Source organism: Agelaius phoeniceus, chromosome 10 (assembly GCF_051311805.1).
Source record: "Agelaius phoeniceus isolate bAgePho1 chromosome 10, bAgePho1.hap1, whole genome shotgun sequence".
Taxonomy (NCBI): Eukaryota; Metazoa; Chordata; class Aves; order Passeriformes; family Icteridae; genus Agelaius; species Agelaius phoeniceus.
In genome coordinates, this window is record NC_135274.1 from 13811086 (window position 1) to 13821008 (window position 9923).

The window sequence follows — 9923 nt, forward strand, 5'->3', positions numbered from 1 at the left end:
TATCTCTTCCTCTCACATATCTGTAAGTAGGGGAAAAACTTATTCACCTGCAGTGGCAGAAAAAAAGATGACATGATTCACAAAATACAAACTAATTTATCAGTCTTTCCCAGATCAAATAATGCCTTTTCTTATCTAGCTAGGATCATTGATGTAACTGACAGTCAGCGCTTTTCTGTTAGATCAGGGGGTTGAAATGGCCAGTACCTTTTAATTGTGTGCAGATTTAATCAGCAGGGGAATGCCTAAAACATTAAGAAAGAAAGTTAGAATTGTTTCAGGAGAAATAAGAAAATGACCATGCTCCTAGTAATTTAGTCTTTTAGATTTAAGCATGTTTACCTGAAAAGAAACATTCTTGTAGATTCTTGACCCCAATTTCTAAGATTTCTGTGTTGCTTATGGTTTGGATATTCAGAACATTACTTTCTACTGCTTTAAGTTCTGATGCTCCTGATGCTGGCTCCTCATCTGATCCTGTGGTGCCCAGCACCAGAAGTGGGACCAGTTCCTGCACCCGCTCCTCATGCAGAGGTCTCCAGCAAGCTGGAGTTGGGGTGATGGAAGCAGCTCTCATCTCTCTTGTTAACATCCCCTCACCAGCGTCTTTTCTCTCAGTGCTCAGGCAGGACATCTGTGTGAGGGGACACAGGAGGAAGTTCACTCAGGGCTGTACATGAGAGCAAACAGCCTTTGTGCAGCTCAAACTCCGTTTCACCTCATTTAACCTCAGGCATGGCATTGTTTGCACTGCTGAAGGAAATAAAAGTGGTTACCAGGGGGTTTGCGCCTTCTGTGCCTGTGGACACAATCCCAACAGAAGGCTCCTTCTCTAGTGTTTATAATCTAGAAAGCAAACCTGGAACAGCAACAGGCATGGGAGATGAAGAGAAAGGTAAGCTGAGAGTAGTTGTCTTTATAGAAAGGACAGAGGATGTGAGGTTTGAGGCACAAACTTGAGGAGGCTACCAGGAAATAAATTAAAAGACAGAACAAAAGAAAAAGAAGGAATAGAGGAGAAAGAAAGAGGGAACATAGAAAAAGAAGATTCTTCTCAGTGGCAGGCCGGGAAAAGCTCCTGAGCTGCACTGGCTGGAGCTCCAGCCATGGGGTGCAATTTCTTTTTTCTGCTGTTTGCCATCCTTCACTTGTGCACATTTTGGGAAAACTTTTAACTGTAACTGTAACTGTAAAGATAATTCCTTTATCTTTAGCTTACAGTGCTTAGGCTGCACTCACGTGTGCAAGTGGTTATTTTAGCCTTAGAAACTGTGGGCCTCAGCAATGCTGCTGGAAGGTGATTTAAATATGCAGAAGAATTGGCAGGAACGTTTAGCGTGTCTGTATGAATTTGGGGAGATGCAATGAGTCTGAATCAGTTACACAGGTTTAAACTCTCTTCTCTAGCTGTGGTGTGAGGGTTAGGCAGAGAGATCCTCCTCATGCCCCATGCTGAAAATAAAAGTGATTCCACTTTCTGATACTGAAATTACAGCATTAGTTTTATTCTCAACTTTTGATAACAAAGTGATAATGACCTGATACAATTTCCACAATATTTAGAGCTTGCTTGGAAAATTTAGATTTTAAAAGACTGCCTCCAACTAACTATTCACATTTAAGGAATCTTCTCCAGAACCAGTAAGTTATTTTCCTTTTTTCCATTTATAGTACCTTTTACATCCAAAGTAGTAGTGGTTTTGAAAGCAAATAGGTAGGCAAATAATGTAATGTTTCCAATAGGCAAAATCTACATTTCAACACTGCATGATGAATCCACCATGAGCACACCACCAGTGTGACAGATAGGATGTACATGCAGTAAAAGGCAGTTTAAATCCAAGCATTTAAAAAAGTACATAAATTGCTATTCTTGGTATTAGTGTCACTATTACTATTTCTTTGATGTGGAACTGGGGAAATGGATTCCATCCTGCTAACATTTGATAGGCATCTGACATCCCCTGAATCTCAGTGTAGCTCTTCTTTTGTCTTGGTAGTTAGGCCTTCACTAATTTAATAAAATATACATCCATGAAGCCAGAAGAAGCAGCTAACACAACATCTCTGTATTAAAGATTTGTAATTGAGAAATTGCAAACAGGCCTGTTTCACTTACTTGATTTCACTTAACAATGTCAAGCCAGTCATCAAGCCTGCAATCAGGGTTAGGTTTTCCTTTGAGAGGGAAACTGGGTGAAAATGGGTTTAGTGTTGTAATGTTTTAGTTAATTCAGCATCCAGATAACATCAGTGAACAGTTATGAATTCCAAACCACATAAACTAGCATCCCTTATATTTTTATGTATCCTGGGGAGCAGCATGTCCCCCTGTGCTGTCACTAACAATTGTAGTGATCACTCACAGGGGAAAAGCAATTCCCACAGAGAGCTGTCAGCCATCACCATCAGTCCTTCCTCAAGATACTCCAACACAAGGGGAAAGCAACAACTGAACAACAATGGAAGCAGTACCACACACTTGGTTTTGCTACTACATGTTTTTTGTGCCACAGCAATTTCTTTCTCAGCCTGAGAAGGGAGCTAAATAAAGTTTCACTGCTGCCAGTCATGCAAGGTTTTGAATGTCAGCGCTGTAGATGAACCAGCATAAGCTGCTTTGCAGTTGGAAAATGGGATATTGGGAGGAAAAGAGCAACTCAATATAAAGAAATAGGCCATTACAGTTTACAGCATTTGGGATTAACTGTGGTACCAACAGTTTAAAATGCAGCTTGTGTAAATCCTGTTTTCTGCTAAAGGGATATTGCTACTGCAAGCAGGTACTTAGAGGGAACATTTTCCTAGGCATGATTTTGTTCCTAAAAAGTATAAATAATACCAGCTTAATTAATGAAATACACCAAAAAATCAAGTCAGGACAACCCCATCCTGGGCAGACATCCTGCTCTGTATGTCAAAGCTGGCACTCTGAACTACCAGGCTGCTCAGTTATCTTTGTGGTTTCTGGGGGAGAAGGGAAGCCAAGTCTTTCATTTAAGCACTGATGCAGGCGAAACTGAATCATACAGCAGCAGTGAGATGTTAGTGGTCCTTGAACTGTCCCTCCCTCCAATGCCTTTTCTCACAAGCACATACCAAGTGTGGGTGGGATTCACTGGCCAAACTGCTCTAGGGCCAACATTCCTGCACCACTGTGGAACTGGAATTGTATAAAGCAGTCATGGCAGGACACCACAGGCCTTGAGCTGACACTCCCCTTTGAAAATGAAGATAAAGCAAGGAAGCCTGTAAGCAGCAGCCCTCTGCCATGGTGCACAGGGTGCCTCTGGCTCCAGGGCAGGAGTCCCTCTGCTCCCTTTGCCCATCCTCTGGAGCCCCTGCTCGCCAGTCACACCTCTCTGAGCACAGCAAAGAATGTAATGCAGCACTCAGCCCAAGCACTTTTATCAACAGGAGGACAAATGGAGCAATGCTGATACACAGAACCAGGCTGAGGGGAGGATGTTTTTAAAACCAGTGAAGTCCAAGTTAACGTGTTTCATAACAGACTCATCTGACAAAAATGTACTGGGACATTGAGGCTTCTGTTAATTAAGAAGATAATTAAAAAGTTGTAAATGTAGGACCACTAGATCTGTAAGAGTTTATGAGGTGAATTTACAGCTCAGTTAGGAATGAAAATTGAGGAAGCCCAGCACCAAGCACTGCTTCTTACACAGACAGCTGGGGGATTTCAGGAGGTTTGGAAGCTGGAGAGGAGAAAACATAGGAAAAGGAAAATGGAAAATATTTACATCAAATATAAATCCTGTTCACTATTAAGACCTAGTCACCCATGTCAGGTACTGTAAACTCTTTCCTCACACTGACTACCTGGGATGTGGAATAATCACACAATCACACATGAAGAAATTGCTCATCAAGGCAGTGGGCCCCATGCTCAGTCCAGAGCCATTTCCCAGAAATCCTGAGCACAGCTTTCAGGAGGTTCACATTTAGTCCTATTATTTCCTAAATCAAGTTTGCCAGATTTGTTACTCCCAGCCCAGAAGGTTTTCCTCCCTGGTTGCTGTATCATGCAGTATTATAAATTGTATTTGCCATCCAATCTCTGATTCAATTCTTTAGTGTAATTGAGCTGCTGGTTGTTACTGACCAGGTTGTTACAGATGCCCTCTCCTCTCTTCTCCTCTCCCTTCAACCACGTCCCTGCTGGCAGGGCAGCAGCAGCACATCCACACTGCCTGTGCTGATGGGAGGGAACTCCTGGCCAGGCTGGTGCCTCCCTTCCAGCTGTGACAGATGTGCTGTGTGCTGCCAGAGGGGACCCAGCCCCAGCCAGCCCTGCCCAGCTGCCTCTGCCCTGCTGCAGGACCCACACTGGCCCTGATTCTGAGAGGGCCCACACCTGCACTTGCAGCTCCTGCCAGCTGGATGGGATGGGGAGGCCTACAAAGCCTGTGCAGGCAGGCTCTGCAAGTTTCTGGAACCAGTATGTTCCTGAAGCAGGTTTTCAAAATTGAAGTAAAAGTCCTTTTCACACTGGTACTTACAATTATTCTATATGGTTCTCTTCCAGTGATCTTTCCCAGAATTTCAGAGCATGTGATTTCTGCCCAATTAGATATACATTAGCATTAATCAGCATTCTCTATGGCTTTACAATGTTTTACACCATTTCTAGTTATTCTCTCTGAACTAATAATATAAAATACTTGCTGTCAGAGCTGTCTACAGTTGCACTGGACTCATCTGACAGAAGGCCTTATGACCTGATCCAAACCCTAACATTTGTTTTATCAGGCTTTCATCAAAACCCTGTGGTTTTAATGCTTCACTGAGGTGCTGGAACTCTAAACCCTACTACCTCAACCATGACTGCAGTTAAGATGATATATTTGCTTTATAAATTAGACACTGAACAAAGCTATTTAAAAAATTCACTTTCTGGGACATCATGGGAAAAGAGAGGAATCTGAGACTTTTTTTTTTAGTACCTCTACAATGATGTATCTGCTTCAGGAATGGCTTCTATTTCAGTTTATTATAATGATTTTAGATTAAAAAATTCACCAAGAAAGCTAATACATATTTGTAGTAATAAATATATATGGTGCTCAGCACATCAATGCTGCATGAAGCATTTTGCATCTCTGCAGATTTTCTTAAACATTTTTTCTCTCTTAATCATCTCTTATCAGTTACATTCCTGAAGTACAAGAAAAAAGATCATTATACCTTGAACAGATCAGCAATGCAGTAAGGAATTATGACTACACCAAGCAGGATCACCAAGCTTACTTTTAGCAAAGATCCATAATTCTTTTCCACCGAGAATGTATTTGTAAAGACTGTATTAGACTCCACTTCTGATTGAAAACATTAATCTACTCTTAGAAATCTCTTATTCTCTTTGTGTCCTCCTCCAACCCCTGCTAATTTTTGTTCCCATACTGTTTCCTTAGCTCATGTTACCCTGATTTTGCAGGGATTTGTTTCCATCAGACTTCTCCTCTTCCCAAGCTCCACAACCATTTACCCTTCCCATTTGACAGGGCCAAGGGTCTTACCCTGGGTGGTGACAGCTCAGCTAAAACCTCCTGCTCAATGGAACCAGTCAAACACAGACCTGGCAGGAGAGAGCTGCACAAGACCATAAGAGTCAAGATAAACCATTTTATGGGGCTGTTTCAAATGAGTGTGTTAGTTGGGCCATTCATGTATCTTTTTTATGCCCCAGCCATAAAACCACACCTCTTTATGACAATAGCAGGTTGTATGGAAGTCCAAAGCATAAACTTAGCGGAGGAGGGAAGTTCACCTGTTGATAAAACACAAATCTTGAACAGAACACCTGGTCCCACTGGCTCCAATCACTGCAGCTAAAAGCAAACAGTTTCATCTTACAGAAGTTTTTGTGGATCACATGCACATGGCTTTATTTGGGTGCCACTCCTGCTGGCACAGATGATCTTGGCATATCAATTGCTGCTCCTGTGCCCTTATTGAACAAAGTATTTGCCAATGACACACCTGCCTGTTTGCACAAGGGCTTCTCTCCACTGCCCTGCCTAGATTTAATATCTCTGGTCCTTATTTTATTGCTCTGAAACTTTCACATCATCTCCTCCCTCACTGTTTGTCATTATTGAGTAAAACAGGAGAAAATGCACCCATTAACCTTTTTCCTCAGCAGCAAGGACAGAGCCCCACATGCCTTGTGTTTGTAACAGTGCAAGAACTGGTTATGGTATCACAATGATGAATACTGAATGAGCATCCACCCTAGACAAAAGACATTTAATGACCCATCTTGCAGATCAGCAAAAAGGAAAAGAATACCTTTGATCTTCTATTAGGCTCAATTAGGAAAGGGAAGTGATCAAACTGTGGGTCTGCACTGACTCTGCAAGGGCAATATCCACCCTGTCACGGTGGGTGAAATAGACTGTACACCCTAACTCTTGGTGGTATTTCACTCTTCTGTCAGTTTTTATTTCATTTTGTATCAGGCTCTTGAGAGTCTGAAAGCGATAAAACCAGACATAAAACTCTTCCTAATAGGGAGCCATTTAATTAATTTATTTACCAAATTGTTCATTTAAGTAAGGACCCACTTGTCCTAGCTTCTGCTAAACTTGTTTTTGTCTCAACTGTTGCATTTTCAGAGCATTGAAGTGATGCTGCTCACATATGGTAGGCTTACTTAAGTGAAAACATTTCAGAATCAAAGATTTAAAACTGTCCAACCTCTAAGGAGTTTCTTGGTTTAAATACTAATATTTTTTAAAGTTCTTTGAATTTCAAACCATAATATTTGTAAATTAGTCTTATTTTCAAGGGTTCCAAGCACAGTGTTTGGCAACTCAGTCCTGGGCAACGCCAAAGGCTAAACAATGCACCCCTTGTGGGTCTCTACCCAGGTGTTCTGAGCCTTAATCTACAATTATTTGGAACTAGAGATAGGAGAGAAGATTAAATAAACAAATTCTACAATGATTTGGTTTGCAATGGACTTAAAGCTCATCTTGTTCCAATCCCCTGCCATGGGCAAGGTCACCTTCCACTATCCCAGGTTGCTCAGAGCCCCATCCAGCTTGGCATTGGACACTTCCACAGATGGGGCAGCCACAGCTTCTCTGGGCCACCTGTGACAGAGTTTTACCACCTCACAATACAGAATTTCTTCCTTGTATCTAATGTAAACCTCCTCTTTTCCCATTTAAAACCATCCCCCCTTGTCTTGTCACTACACACCCTTGCCAAAAGCCCCTCTCCAACTTTCATGTAGCAACTTTAGGTACTGAAAGGTGCCATAACAACCCCAACTCTCTCAGCTTATCACAGAAAGCCCTCTGCATTATTAATTAATTAATCAATTATTAACAAATTGTTTTTTAAAATCTTTTCTTAATCCTGTCCTATACACTCAGCACACCGTCCTACACATAATAGCCAAAATATCTCCCCTGGATTTGCATAGTTAATAGGACCTTTTCTCTTTTAAATAAAACAGGCTCAAAACTTTCTCTTGAATTCTAGAAAAGTGTGAAACATACAAGGTATTTCTAGTAGCAATCCTTGCTCTGATCCCAGGCTGCATTTCCTTTCTCAGTTCTTGTTGGTATAAATGGGCATTAGCATGACACCTGCTTAAAAGACACGTGGATAGAAAATTAATACAGTCATAATGTCCAAAATGTACCCAAGATTCTGCAAGCAATCTATAGATGACTAAGAAAAGACTTTTGCAGCAATACTGGACCTTGACACATGCACTGTGATATTTCCTTTAGGGCCTTGGGCAACGTGGTCTAGTGAAAAGAGTCCCTGCCCGTGGCAGGGAGGTGGAACTCAGTAATCTTTAAGGTTTCTTCCAATCCAAACCATTCTGTGGTTCTATGATCTGGAGGGGGTAGAAAGAGCAAATGCCCATGGTCATTTCTAGATAGAAACAGGTGTTTCTCACAGAGCAATGTCTGTAACAGAAGCTTGCAGGATGTTTCGTGGTTTGGCTGTTGCTGTGTATGGGTTTTCTATACAAAACACCAGAAGTGTAAATAGAGCACTTACCTAATGTGACTGGAACAGAGAAAAACAAATCCTTCAAATGAGTATCTTAAAGTGGAAAAGCACATCAAGGATGAAATGACTTGCAGGTAATTTTTCCTTCAATACTCACCTTGAGTTGAATTAAACTAGGATTTATGATTCTAACACAGAACATACCATTCTAATTTAAAAGAAACCAATACAACAACTGAGGGTCAGGAGGAGGAAATTTCTTTTGTTTTTGTTTTTTTTTTTTTTTTTTACAAAACAGCTTCATTTAGACAACTCTATTAGAAAATGTCCATTTTGGATCATTTCTCGGTTTGTCTAATCCAACAAATAACCAAATTGACACAAAAATATTTTTTAATACAGCCAGCAAAGTCTATGAAGAGAAGTACTATTGCATCCACCAAATTATCAGACAACCAAAGAATCTCAGAACTTACAGCAGCTCTGTGTCTTCACTCCCTTACAGGAAATGTCTGATCTTCCCACGGGCAAACCAACTTCTCCCCACGTGCTGGTGCCACCTGGGTTTGTGGCACTACAGTGGATTCCCCCCCTCTGCCCCAGCACACAGTGACAGGCCACCATGACATGACTTTTTCCCACAGAAACCTTCCACTTTTCGAGGTACAGCACCACACAGCACTCTCCTTTACACATGGCACCTTCTGTTTCTGCCATTGGGGAGTGTCCTGGGGCTGGGGCTTCTCCTCTGCCCACCTGCAGAAGCTGGAGAGATGCTCCAGGTGCAAAAGACTAGGTTGGGTACTGACCAGAGGAGCTCACGTTGTGGTAGACAGTATTCTGCCCATGCCCTGATCTCATAAAATAACTAATAGTTCAGCTGTAAATGCAGGCAGTAAAGATAATCCAGTATTGTGTGGCAAAGACTTCATATCAGACAGAGAAAATAAAATCCTTCATTTAAGAGCAGAATATAATTAGAGGTTAAAGGTATGTTGAACTTCCATCAGCATCCTGGGTGAAAAAAGGATGATGTGTGAAAAGCTAAATACTGTCATAATGAGCTGTTGCTGCCATCTACTGAACACAAGGAGTGTGAACTACACAGATTTACCGTTTGGCTACTGATCAGAAATATTTGCTTGGCTGGATAAGGTAAAATTTCTGTTTCTTTAGAGCAATCACATTTCTTTCTAGATGATATCCAGGACATGAGTTTGCTTTAGAAAAACATTGTGACCCTTTGGGAGATTCTGAATTCTCCTTTGGGACCCACTCCTAGCCCATGGGGGAACTGGGAATTGTGAACAGTGAGCATATGTAGGTCCCATCATGTGAAACACACTGCTATTCATAAGAAAGAGTAATTAGTTAGAGCTACAGGTTGTTAAGACCTTAAAACACATGAGCTCTTCTTTAGCAACACCATGCAGAATCCATGCTGAGGGTGGATACCTGCCCTGTGTGGCAGCTGTAGTTCAGAGGAGTGATCTCCCAGCTGGAAAAGCACTGGCAGTGGCACTGAATTTCCACCAGGATGCTGAAGGGTGGCACAGAGGTCAAGCAGCCTGCTGAGGGAGCTCTAAGCACCAAGAGCTGCCCCAGCCCCACTGCTTCTTTTATCCAGGGGATGAGCTGTTCTTGTATGTCCCAGAAGCTGCCCCTGAGTGTAAACAGAGGCATTCAAACATACTCATATACATACACATTAACAGCAAAAAGCCTTTGATTAACACAAAAAACAGCAACAAAGTCACTAAGTGTGAGAAATCCCATGTTATCATCTGGTTGGAATTAACTGTAAATTATATGCACATATTGCTTACCTACAAGGTATATACATGGATGCTCACAGCCAAATTCAGCCCTGTGGGTAAATAAAACCTTATTTGGTGTTGACTTCAATGAGGCTGGACACACTTGCTTAGAGACAT